A 14,588-nucleotide genomic window follows, 5' to 3' on the forward strand; every position below is an offset into this window, starting at 1 on the left:
CGGACACACTCTGCCTCGGATGGCACATTTGAGAGCGTATTCATTTATTTCACGTTTGCAAACTATGTTGGCGCTATGTTGGCGTTAAACGATGTTTTAAAACTAATAAAAACGAATTTGCGATTCATTCGCTTTCCTGCGCGTTTGTGTACGCGATGGCGATTTCTTTACCAAACTCCGGAAGCACTCCGGCACATTTGACAGCGTATTCATTTATTTCACGTTGGAAAACTATGTTGCCGTTAAACTATGTTTTAAAACGAATTCAAACTGCGATTAAATTAAAACGATTCATCCTAACTGCGATTTGCGAACTTCCGGACAGTGACGACTGTCCGGCAGCACGCTTTCCGGCATCCAATCACAGAACGCTTTGTTGCGTAGGCGTGGCCGATGTGAGACGAGCGGAGCTGAGCGCGTTACGAGCTGACCGCCATTACGGTACGTAATTCGATTTCTTATGCGCATTATTTCTCCCAATTCAGTCAGAGCGAAGGGCGGAAGCGAAGAGCGTTGTATTTTTTGTTTACGGGCGTACGGGCGGGGTAGAGCGTACGGGTAGCGTTTTTTTTTTTTTTTGGCAAGGAACGGGCAACCACGCGTTTGTGCACGCGATGGCGATTGCTTTACCAAACTCCGGAAGCCGTTCGCTTTGGACCTAACCATTGCATGTAAATAGAGGGGGGGGGTTCTGTGGTCGTTGCGAATGGACCAAACCATTCATGTAAATAGAGGGGGGGGGGTTGTCACTGTACTCGCAAGCCGTTCGCCGTTCGCTTTGGCGTTGCGAATGAACCAAACCATTTCATGTAAATAGAGGGGGGGGATATAATTTTAGATAGATATATAGTACGGGCATATATATAGTACGGGCATGCCCTAGTCCTGTCAAGTTTGGTTGAGATTGGATAAGTAAGGACGGAATGTATTGGCGTCAAAAATTCATCAGACAGACAGACACCAAATGGCATATTTTAGTATGACTAATACACCCGCTAACTACGAGAGGGGCAGAAAGGGTCATTCCTCTTTGGGGTACATAGATTACAGTCGATCTATGGTCTGGTCTCAAGAACATTGGGTGTGTGTTCATTTACCAAGTTTCTTGTGGAGTGATCGCCAAGTGGTTTAAGCATTCGAGCAAGCATTCCATACAAAACCGTTAAGGAATGGCTGGCTTGGCAAGCGCTAGCTAGCTGCTTGGTAAATGAGGACACCCCGGGCCTCCTCCCTTTCAATTTCGTGTTAAACAGAAGAAGCGAGTTTCAAAAGTTCACTACGAAAAACGCCACGTTAGCGCCAGGAAGGGTCATGTTATTAACCCAACACTTATGGGGTACCTAGAGTACAGTAGATCTTCGCTGAGTTCTGGAAGTAAAACTTATCTCACGCATGTCAGGATTCCTCCAAATTTCTTCATTTAGTGTTATAAACAGCATTAGCGACTGTTTAAAAAGCTAATCATACGTGTTTGTGGTTCATAATATTGTTACGGACACGGCTTAAGATGTTGCTTGACCGAGCGGAATGGCCGCCGTGTTCGCACAGTTTACCCGATTACCCCCAACTCACCCGATTCCACTCGAACGTTGGCCAAATCGCGCTACGCTAAATCAATGATGGAAAGGACACAACGACTGGGATAAATGAAACGACGCAAGGCGTACAGTTCTCAAGACCTCCGGAGGAGGATATAATTAGTGGTGGAGAAAAGGGGTAGATTACAAGGTAATGAGGTAAAGACACAGAAGAGATAGGCACTTAGATACAACCTTATCTATCCCAGACAGACCACAGACAAACGGAACAAGACTGACTTACACAGGGATTGATGGCAGGGAAGGACAGGCAGTCGATAGCACAAGGTGCACCTTGGCTCAGGGACAGGATAAAGCGCGGTCCAGTCCAGAGATGCGGGGAGGTGTCACAGCGCTCGGAGGTGGCGTCCTTCTCTCTCCAAGCTCAGCGCGCATCTGACGTCACCTCCCTCTTCCTGCGCATGCTCAGCGGGGAGTCACACGCCCTCGGCCCGTTGGCTCCGCCCCAGATGGGACCGGTCCGCCGCTTCTATTGGGTGCGGGGGTTACCGGGCTCCGCCCTTGACGAGGAGCTGACAGCGAGCCCCTACTTGGTAACCCCGTCGAGCACATGCTCGATGGCGGCTCGTTGGAAAGGCATGGTGCCCTCCCAACACCCCCTACCAACCAAGCCGGAGTGAGGACGCGCACACCCCGCGCCGCCGCCGTTGTTGTTGTTGTTGTTGTTGAACCGTGAGGAAGAGCTGCGGGGAGGTATTGGGAGGTCCTAAACTTCCTAACGGTGCCATACAATCACATTCTGGTGCAACGAAGAGTCAGAATGAATGGAAACGAGTCTTTAACTGACATAGACTAAGAATAACTAGCAAGATGTCCTATAGTTGTCTACGTGAGATGCGGTGGACCTGGATGCGACATTTAATGGGGGAAATAGGGGGAGGTCGGGTCTACAGAGTGTTGTTTACAGAAAATGGGACTAGGGAATGGGGGGATTGGGGATAGTTGGGAAGTATGGAGGAAATAGGGGAATATTTACAAGCAGATATGGATGGATGCCAATCCCATATCCGCAACATTGCACCCTTCTCTACCTCGGGGCGTCCCGACCCGATAAATTTTTACCTACGTTAGTGTGGCACTCAGATGTAGTTCCCTCTACTATTAACTCAACCCTGAGTGCGACAGTTTTACAGATGTTCACAAATGAGTAAATATGTCCCCCTGCGACGTTGCACCCTTCTCCTAACAGAAACACACCCACAGGATAACCGAATCGCGGAAAGCATCCCCAAACTAAACATACAGCCGGTAGGGAGCATCATTTACACAAGACTGATATTTACACTACGATCCAGGACCTGTTCTTTGAGGAACACATGCAGATGTTATGCATAGAGAGAGCACGCATGCCAGCATCGATACACCAACCCACGAGTGCCCTGTGGCCCTACGGCCTTTAATAATGTGCAGAGCACCCCGTCCAAGCACCAAAAGCACCACCCCATACGCACAGTCAGCACCATCCGGTGCACCAATAAAGTGTTCAGTAACAATGCACAATTAAGTGTCCATGGTCACCGGTGGTGTCGCAGCCGGCCGATGTTCTGCCGCTGGTCTTGCCTTCATGGAGTGCACTTGGCCTTCTGGCCTCTTTAGAAATAAAGAAAGGCGCCAACCGCGTCCATTCCTGAATTGTGGCCGTCAGGGGGGCCAACTAAAAGTGGTTCACCTGTATGGCATAGGTGCCACGTTGACCCAGAGGTCCATCCACGGGTGGTGCTTGCCTGCAAAAGAACTGCGGTCCATGGTGGGCGGCTACAAAAATTGCGGTCCATATGGTGTATCGATCCAGGCAGCAAGCAGTGGAAGTACAGGCCCACAACTGCGGAGCCAGCACCTCTCTCTCCTCTCTCTCTGCCCCAAAGCCAGATCCTCGGAGGTGGGAGACAAAGGAAGACAAGTGAGTAAGGTGGTAAGGGCGCAAAAGTGCATGCAATGTAAGGTAATGCACACTGGGGGCACATGGGAACCAGGTGAGACAGGTACGTTCCTACCATACGCCCCCCCCCCCCACCAGGTAACCTACATTGCCCCTCCCTTACCCCTTACTGTATCCACAAAACACAACACTACCCATAAACATCTACTTTACACATCAACAAACGTCCCTACTGTCTTCCCCGTTCCTCCCATAAACCAAATTCGTCTTCTCTCCCTCCTAACCAATCAAATTTGCCATTTCCAACTCTCATCAAAATTTGCCATCACCAATTCATCATCAGTCCCTCCTAAGGAGGGAGAGATGGAATCACCCCAATGTCTCATCCACGTCGTGATGCGTCTCACAAATCCAACAGCAATTCTCATTTCCTGCAACACAGAACAAGGGAACACAGGTGTGGAGTCATCATCACCACCTCACGTAAGTGGCTGCGTATGGTGCGACAGGTTCATCAATCCTAACTATTTCCTAAATGACTTTAACAACTTTACATTACCCGGGGTCTTTCCCTGCCAATCCATTGGCCAACTTACACTATGGGTTCTAAAAACCAATTCCCATTGACCAAACTGTGGTGCTTCTCAATTTGGGGTCTCACTCCCCCGATTCATCTCCCGGTGCCCTTGCACAATTTCTGGGCTGTGACGTGTAGCTCTCCCAGCAGGTCTACCCACCTGCACACCTCCACCACTGTAGTTGCCACCTGAGCTTACCTGCTCCTTACCTAACCTATCTAATTTGGGAAGGCTTCTCCTGGCTCTGTCACCCCCTCAGTGCCCTCTCTGGCACGGGCTGCCCGATCCACACCCGGGATCCTCAGGCACCCACTGACACTAACGGCTCCCAGAGCCCACCTGCGGCCTCACCTGGCCGACATCCTCACAGTGGTGGAGTGCCCAAACCAACTACACACACTAACAGGCTACACGCCCAGCCATTTCCACAACACTAATGCACCCATCCACAATACCATTCTGCAACCGCACCACAAATGCCAATATCCAACCACAATTTACCTATACCCTCTACCTAACACTTACACTACCCGCCCCGGGTACTCGTGAAAGGGGTCCACTCTTCCCCCATCCACACCTTCGCACCATGCACACCACTCCGTACCACTTACTCCAACTCTCTCCACACCACTCATTCCAATACTCCATGTATTCCACACACCTGTACTTGCACACCTGTGCTCTCATACTTGGTGCCGCCTGCACCCTTCTCTCCCCCAAGCGCATTCGCGCTGATCCACAACACTCACTACTCACCATGACACTCATCCGCAATGCTCTCTCATTCATCACTTGAACACTCACACACACCTCGGAGCATTGCCTCACCGATGCCTCATTTGAAGCTGCTCACCAGCACTTCCATTCACACTGCATCATCTACTCTGTCTACTCCCTTCTAAAACTCGCGCTCCTCCGTCTTCCCTTACACTCAGCGCTCCCACGTCATTATCAAACACTAAGCTACTACGTCCCCACTACAGGTATCAGTCACTATCTAAACCTTAACGTTACCTAATGTCATCTTCGCTAGATCCCTACACACAATATCCTAACCCACCCGGGCTAGTTTTCACTGCCATCAACCCCATAAACTATAGCGCATTTGCCCCATTGTTTGTGAGGGATGACAGCGTTGCCATCCCACCACATCGGGCATCTCCCACTACCAATTTTGCACATCAAATTTCAACAAATCAAAAATTTGCCAATCACTACCCATCATCTGCCAATCATTACTGCCAATCCTTTGCCAATCATCAAATTTTGTTTTTCTAATTTCGGGGCCAAAACACTATCCTCGTCATTACAGTCTACTTACTAGATCCTCTCGGTGCGCCAATTCACTTCTAAAGCTCGGCTTCATACAGCCAAGCCATGAATGCGGGTTGTTTGGTGCCAGCGGCTGGATACGTCCCGCATTCGGTGCAGGGAAGGAGGTTTACCCGGGCCGAGGTCCCACGCACCATCTCGGCACGGAGCCATCCCATGGCCCGATCTCGACCTGCCGGAATGCCTCAACAAAAAGTGGTCGCCATGACGACCCTTCCTATCGGGCTGCCCGCTCCGCCTAGTGGAGCACGGACGCGGCCGTTCAAAGCGAGGCCCAGCGTGGATCGCGTACGGCGGTCCTTTCGAACCCGCCGTGGCTCGGATCCCCGCTGGTTCTCGTGGCACGCGAAGCCCGGCACGCACCGAGGGCCCGATTCGGCTATAAGTCGCTCTAACCGCTAACCCGGTTACCGTCGATGCCTCACCTGCATGCTTACACGCATACGCTACCCCTTTCTCGCTCATACATCCAGCCGTTTCCCTGCTCTTCGTCGTACCTTCTCTAACACACCCAGGTACACTCATTCCACTCACAGCCTTGGTCACACACCTGACCACCGAACACTTTGGCACACATTCGTTGGTCGCACACCTCACCAACACACCTCTTCGCGCCCCTTCCTCGGTCACCTCCTCTGTGACAATCACAGGTGTGCTTTCACTCGCACACCCAACCACGTGCCTCACGACCAACTCAAGTGTGCATTCCCACACACGCTCTACCATTCCAGGTGTGCTTCCTTTCTCACCTGTCACAACCAACTCACGCTCTGTGTCACTCTTACAACTCTCACCTCCACTCTTGACAGCGCACTCACCCTTACTCTCGACAGCGCACTCTTTCCTCATGCACCCGTCCGTTACACACCTTTCTCGCGCACACTCTCCCGTTACACCCTCTGTAACACTCACCACAGGTGTACACTCTTCCTTACTTTTGACAGCGCACTCTTTCCCCATGCACCTGTCCGTCACACATCTTTCTCGCACACCCTCTCCCGTTACATCCTCTGTAACACTCACCACAGGCGTGCATTCTCCCTTTACACCCTCCGTAACACTCCTCACTACGCGCTTCCATGTGCTCCCTCGCACACGCGCTACGACCGACTCACTCTCGACAGCACCCCCACTCCTTGGCACGCACTTTTTCCTCACACACCCCAGAGTCGGACTTTCTCGCACACCTCCTTTTTCGCACACCAGACCTGTCGCACACTTCACCAACGGCCTCTCACGAACACCCGGGTCCATCTCGACCCCCAAGCTTATTAAATCACCTGGCGCATCATACGCACGACCATATTGGTCACCACTTACACCGGGTCCTCTTTCTCTTCGCTTCTCCTCCATCACCTGCGAATCCCTCATCCGGTTAATGAGCACATCATCACGATCCGAACACAGACTTTGGACCAATTCTTTTACTTCCTCCTTTATCTCTTTCTTATCCTCTCTCCGTCGCTTCTTAATTTCGCTTACCCCTTCTTCCACTTCTTCTAATTTCTGCTTCACCTCTTTTATTCCCCGGTGCGTCTCCTCAAGCTCGTCCTCTAAGGCCACCTTGTCCGTTTCTATGTGCGTCCTCACCTGCCGGTCCTTCGTCTCCATTACCTCTGTCACCTCGTCCAACCTCGTTGTCAGTCCCTCACGTACCATCTGACATTGCCTCTGTGTCGCTATCAAGTCATTTTTTAGGTCATTTTGTGTCGCTTTTAACCCTCCTAGTACCGCAGTGTTCCTTTGAACCTGGTCCCCCAACTCCTTTTGTCCCACTGTCAGTTGTTCTACTCCCAGCGTCAACTCCTCTATACCACCTTGCAATTTTACAGTCCCCTTTCTCACCTCCTTCTCCATGCGCTCCTTACAGTGCCTCACCTCCTCGCGCACTCCTCCGACCTCCTCACTCACACCTCTTCTGATCTCCTCTCCCATCACTTGCATCTCCTGCCCAGATGCCACCCTCATCTGCTCCATTTCCTCCCTGTGAGCATCCAATTTAGTTTCTACCCCCATTCTGACCCCCTCTATCTGCTGCCCCATTTTTTAAACTTCCCTTTCCGCTTGGTCCCTCATGTCCCTCAATTTGCCTTCCATACTGTTTTCTAACCCCTCTAACCCCTTTTGCATCCCTTCCATTTGATTCTCTTGAGCGGCCATTCTGTTTTCTACCCCCGTTAACCCATGTTTCACCCCTTCTATTTGATTCTCTTGAGCGGCCATTCTGTTTTCTACCCCCATTAACCCATGTTTCACCCCTTCTATCCCATTGTCTAACCCCTCTAATTTCTTGTCTAATCCCTCACCGGTACCCCTCGCTTCGTCCCTCATTACCCCCAATTGCTCACTCTGAGCCCTCGCTTCGTCCCTCATTACCCCCAATTGCTCACTCTGAGCATCCATCCGGTTCCCCATTCCTAAAATTTGGTTTCTCATCCCCCTGTTCTCTTCCCTCTCCTCATCCGCCTTGACCATGAAGGCCTGCATCTGCTGCATGAATAGGCCCCAGTTCATTGGTGCTGTGGCCGCTGCTACGGTCACGGGCGTGGCAAAATTTGGTGCCGCTACACCCACGTGCGCGAGGATGCCACTTTGCGCGCCTGAAGCCTCGTGCGCGAGGACGCCATTTTGCGAACCTGCCGCCCTCACTGCTTCGCTCTCCTCTTGTCCCTCAATTTGGTCCTGGATCGACCCTGCCTCACTCTCCTCTACCGGAACCCAGCCGTCTTGATCTGCCATAGCGCGACTTTCAAAATTCGGGTTTTTTGTAAAACAAAATCAAATTTCGGTGTCTTGTAATTTTGAGCGCGTTAAGCGCGCTTCGGGTCCAATCTCACTCCTCGACACCAATTGTTACGGACACGGCTTAAGATGTTGCTTGACCGAGCGGAATGGCCGCCGTGTTCGCACAGTTTACCCGATTACCCCCAACTCACCCGATTCCACTCGAACGTTGGCCAAATCGCGCTACGCTAAATCAATGATGGAAAGGACACAACGACTGGGATAAATGAAACGACGCAAGGGGTACAGTTCTCAAGACCTCCGGAGGAGGATATAATTAGTGGTGGAGAAAAGGGGTAGATTACAGGTAATGAGGTAAAGACACAGAAGAGATAGGCACTTAGATACAACTTTATCTATCCCAGACAGACCACAGACAAACGGAACAAGACTGACTTACACAGGGATTGATGGCAGGGAAGGACAGGCAGTCGATAGCACAAGGTGCACCTTGGCTCAGGGACAGGATAAAGCGCGGTCCAGTCCAGAGATGCGGGGAGGTGTCACAGCGCTCGGAGGTGGCGTCCTTCTCTCTCCAAGCTCAGCGCGCATCTGACGTCACCTCCCTCTTCCTGCGCATGCTCAGCGGGGAGTCACACGCCCTCGGCTCGTTGGCTCCGCCCCAGATGGGACCGGTCCGCCGCTTCTATTGGGTGCGGGGGTTACCGGGCTCCGCCCTTGACGAGGAGCTGACAGCGAGCCCCTACTTGGTAACCCCGTCGAGCACATGCTCGATGGCGGCTCGTTGGAAAGGCATGGTGCCCTCCCAACACCCCCTACCAACCAAGCCGGAGTGAGGACGCGCACTCCCCACGCCGCCGCCGTTGTTGTTGTTGTTGTTGTTGAACCGTGAGGAAGAGCTGCGGGGAGGTATTGGGAGGTCCTAAACTTCCTAACGGTGCCATACAATCACATTCTGGTGCAACGAAGAGTCAGAATTAATGGAAACGAGTCCTTAACTGACATAGACTAAGAATAACTAGCAAGATGTCCTATAGTTGTCTACGTGAGATGCGGTGGACCTGGATGCGACATTTAATGGGGGAAATAGGGGGAGGTCGGGTCTACAGAGTGTTGTTTACAGAAAATGGGACTAGGGAATGGGGGGATTGGGGATAGTTGGGAAGTATGGAGGAAATAGGGGAATATTTACAAGCGGATATGGATGGATGCCAATCCCATATCCGCAACAATATTCATTACTCTTCGTTAATGTTCATTACTCCTGGTAGAGACCGTTGCTCCCACGAAAACGCCATGATAAGCTATTTATATACGTTGACTCGCCGGAAAAACTCCTTGGGGAGGAGGGATATTATTGGTATTAATATTGTTTTGTAATAACATTAATATTACGCTATTATTGTTAGTTTTGTTATTTGAAGCGGCCTTGGAAAAACGCCACGATAAAGCCAACTTAATACGGCGAAACACCTCAACACGCAACCCATTGACGGCAATGGCGGGGAAACCCCACTTTGGGGAGAAAACCCCCTTGGGGAGGAGGGGGGCAAATGAATGCGCTACAACCTTCATTATGTAATCCTTGGTCATCCTGTCAAGTTTGGTTGAGATTGGATAAGTAACGACAGAATGTATTGGCGTCAAAAATTCATCAGACAGACACAAATGGCGTATTTTAGTATGATCCTCGAAATATCTTCATTTAATGTTATCAACAGCAATATCAACTGTTTAGAAAGCTAATCATACATGTTTGTGGTTCATAATATTGTCCTGTGATGCCGCTTTGTGAAGACCGGAAAATCACGGATAGCCAAAGCCAGCTTTAACTCCAAAGGCGTTCAGTTCAAATAGCGGATTTTATATCTACACGCGGGAGGAAGAAAGAAGGAGAAAAGGCTGAAAGCTTTTACCTAAGCGATCCGCCGAGCAGTCTTCAACCCTGCAAAAGTAACTCAAACGAAAACCCGGGTTTAAAACGTACAGTGAAAATTATACAAGGCTTTATTGCCACGGATGCCGATAACAAGAAAATGCGCCGGTTTACTAAATAGGGTTCCTATTTGGAGCGCTCCCACACCAGACGGAAACACGGACGAAGGGAGAATAAATGGAAAGGAATGGTGTATGTGTGATTTATTTATACTTAGCTCAACCACTCGGGGTCTCGTCAGGAACAGTGTCAGCCCTAAACTTGCCCGGTGCGTTGGCGGGAACCGCCCAGCCTTTGACACGAAAACAGGCCGCCGTTCCCTCGTGTGCTCGCGGCACGTCCGCGCCCCCTCCAGGCAGGTCGCATGAGTGAGCGAACGATCCGCAGCTCCCCTCGTTCCGACCACAGATCAAGTCCCGCACACCGTCGCTCGCAAATGTCCGATACCAAGGGCACGATGAAGAAGACGCACAAGGCAAGAGTCTCCGTGGCACAGAGTGAAAGAGGAAAGCGTCAGGGCAAGAGATCCAAAAATGAGAGAGACAAAATGCCGGCCAGCCGTGGTTTTTACATCCTGTGTCCTGACGTCATCGGTCCTCCCTTCCAATACCCACAGGCCACGCAGCCCAGGTTCAGCTCTCTCCCAATCAGTGAGTCGCCCGCCTTCATGACGCAATCCGCCTCTCTCCACCAATCCCCGCAGGCCAACCGCCACAGCCTTAGCTCTCCACCAATGTCCGTGTCGCCTCTCCCTCATGCCATCAGTCGGTGGCCAATCAGCGCGTCGCTTCTCCCTCTACCAATCGGCGGCCTTCGTCCTGGCCTATTGGTCAACTCCCGCCCAATGGGGTCCTTCTGGGTGTGCCTCTCGGCCTGCCTGAGCGATGTGTTCAAATAGGCGGTGTTGTTAGCCCTGGTGTCTATTGTGTGTGTGGGGGGGGGGGGGGGGGGATTTAATTAGTATGTGTGGTGCTTTCAATGGTGGGATTCCTCACTAGTGTTTATGTGTGGTGCCATAAGGGACAACGGGATGATCACAAGGTCTCACACACAGGGGAATTAACATAATCCCGACACTAGTTAACACGGCCCATTCCTCGTAACGGGGACGAATACACACTTAATCCGACATTCGGGCTAAACAAGTCCCTGACTTATGTACATCAAAATGGTTCTTTCTACCCACGATCATCGGAGCACCTACCTAAACTGATCTACCTGAATCTATATATTACTACCCCAAAATTCATAACAATATTCATTACTGTTGATTAATGTTCATTACTTCTGGTGGAGGCCGTTGCTCCCACGAAAACGCCATGATAAGCTATTTATATACGTTGACTCGCCGGAAAAACCCCTTGGGGAGGTGGGATATTATTGGTATTAATATTGTCTTGTAATAACATTAATATTACGCTATTATCGTTAGTTTTGTTATTCGAAGCGGCCTTGGAAAAACGCCACGATAAAGCTAACTTAATATGGCTACACACCTCAACACGCAACCCATTGACGGCAATGGCGGAGAAAACCCCCTTGGGGATGGGGGGGGGGGGAATGAATGCGCGTCAATCTTCATTATGTAACCCTTCGTCATCCTGTCAAGTTTGGTTGAGATTGGATAAGTAATGACAGAATGTATTGGCATCAAAAATTCATCAGACAGACAGACAGACAGAAATGGTGTATTTTAGTATGATGATTAACACGTGAACGATGATTGGCCACCTCAACCAGCAAAACTCACCCCAGAATCAGCAGTTACCTTTTTCAGGCACGTATATCATGGCATACAATATATGCCCATCAATATGCCCTGAAGGGGCATTGCAACACACACACACACACACACACACACACACACACACACACACACACACACACACACACACACACACACACACACACACACACATGGTGGATTGGTCCTGGTCGTTTGATTATAAATATTGACATGTATGCAAATTATGTGCTGACAGAGTAACAAAGTAAATTTCATTTGTAACTATAAATTTGCACAATAATAAAAATGATCATCATGCAATGTGAGAGAATTTTGACATAAAATTAAAATGCACACACCCAGGTTTTTTGAAAGTTTATTTCTCAGTTGCTAAGTAAACTTTGCTCAACCCATTACTAAACTTTATTGAAACAGTTGCTCAGTTTATTGTCCCCCGTCGCACCGCGGAGCGAAAGGGGGACTGTGGTTTTCCCCTCCGTCCGTCCGTGTGTGCGGGCGTGCGTGCGTAAGCGAAGGACCGCATTCGAATTTGGTGTGTGGGTGCAACCCACGTCAAAATCCAAGATGGCCACCGCCATGTATGTCTGATGCCATGTATGTCTGAACCTTGTGAGCGGAATATCTTGAAAAATACGCGAAGTACCAATTTCTAATCTGGTGTGTGGGTGTATCTCGGCATAAGGAAGAACGCTATTGAAAATTGGGTTGCCACATCAAAATCCAAGATGGCCACCGCCATGTATGTCTGAACCTTGAGTGGAATATCTTGAAAAATACGCGAAGTACCAACTTCTAATCTGGTTTGTGGGTGTATCTTGGCATAAGGAAGAACGCTATTAAAAATTGGGTCGCCACGTCAAAATCCAAGATGGCTGCCACCATATATATGTCTGAACCTTGTGAGCGAAATATCTTGAAAAATAAGCGAAGTACCAACTTCTAATCTGGTGTGTGGGTGTTTCGGGGCATAAGGAAGAACCCTATTGAAAATTGGGTCGCCACGTCAAAATCCAAGATGGCCGCCGCCATGTATGTCTGAACCTTGTGAGCGGAATATCTTGAAAAATAAGCGAAGTACCAACTTCTAATCTGGTGTGTGGGTGTTTCTGGGCATAAGGAAGAACGCTATTGAAAATTGGGTGGCCACGTCAAAATCCAAGATGGCCGCCTCCATGTATGTCTGAACCTTGTGAGCGGAATATCTTGAAAAATAAGCGAAGTACCAACTTCTAATCTGGTGTGTGGGTGTTTCTGGGCATAAGGAAGAACCCTATTGAAAATTGGGTGGCCACGTCAAAATCCAAGATGGCCGCCTCCATGTATGTCTGAACCTTGTGAGCGGAATATCTTGAAAAATAAGCGAAGTACCAACTTCTAATCTGGTGTGTGGGTGTTTCTGGGCATAAGGAAGAACCCTATTGAAAATTGGGTGGCCACGTCAAAATCCAAGATGGCCGCCTCCATGTATGTCTGAACCTTGTGAACGAAATATCATATCATAGCATGTTTTCTGCGTCTTCCACTTTGTCAACTCACATCACTTCCCCGACGGGGGACCGAGGCGTAACGCTTGTTAAACTTAAATCATCCCATCCCTCATGAGGGAGAACTGAAAATATCGAATGCAAATAGACAAAACTAAAAGTACAGTGTTCAGACCGATCGCTTGCCTAGTTTCGGTCGATGTCGGGCAATTCCCTTGGCCGATTTGTCCATGTAACTGCAATCCACACAGTCACAAAGGTCAGTGCATGGGATGCCGTTTTACTTCCACAAACATTGTTTTTGCACCCTGTTTTCACACATTTACAATGCACAACATGAATCAATCATAGCTTAATCTAGCTCACCCCAGAATTAATCTAGTAGTCCGACATTGAACCCTATACACCCCCTATACAATGTTAAAACCACCTCTATTAATTTATAATTTATCACCGATGAACACAACCTGTGATGTATTTTGATGTGATGTGGTGAACCCTGTGAGCCTATGACACACTATGACCACCTATGACACACTCCAATTCATGTAATCTCTATTTTCATTGTTCATACCCATTCCCAGCAACTGACATTAATGTTCAGGTTAAATTTCATCTGCCAATCTTTTGCCCAATCTATTAAAGTATCAATACTTCCCTGAATCTGATCACTATCTCCACTCTGTTATCTACCTCACCTCCAAGCTTTGTATCATCTGCAAATTTCGAAAGCTGACTCTTGACTCCCCAATGCAAATCGTTGATGTAAATTATGAATAATAATGGTCCACATACTGATCCCTGAGGTGTACCCAGTACTTGCATCCTCCCAGAGAGACATCCTCCCATTCACAGCCACTCTTTCCTTCCTATCACTAATCCAGTTAACAATCTGATCAGCCACTCCGCAGGCCCTCACCGTGGCTAACAACCTCTGTTGTGGTACTTTAACTAATGCCTTCTTCAAGTTTAGATATAATCTGCTGAACAGAAACTTTCCTCCTTCAAGATGTCTCTGATTTCTTAATATCTCTCCCAGGTTACTCCCTCCTCCAGTATGATAGACCTGAGCCTCGGCCTGGTGGTGTGGTGGCTATCTTTATCAAAAACTCTCTTCCTCACTCTCCTTGCACTGTCCTCTCTCCACCCTACCCTCAGGAGTACCTCTGGCTGTGCCTTGCTCTCCGCTCCCACCTTTTGTTCATATGTGTTTTGTACCGTCCACCAAACAGTGATGACTCCATTTACATGTCGCTGTCTGACAACATGGACCAACTTCTATCAACTCA

The sequence above is a fragment of the Myxine glutinosa genome, chromosome 3 (assembly GCF_964187855.1).
Source record: "Myxine glutinosa chromosome 3, kmMyxGlut1.1, whole genome shotgun sequence".
Taxonomy (NCBI): domain Eukaryota; kingdom Metazoa; phylum Chordata; class Myxini; order Myxiniformes; family Myxinidae; genus Myxine; species Myxine glutinosa.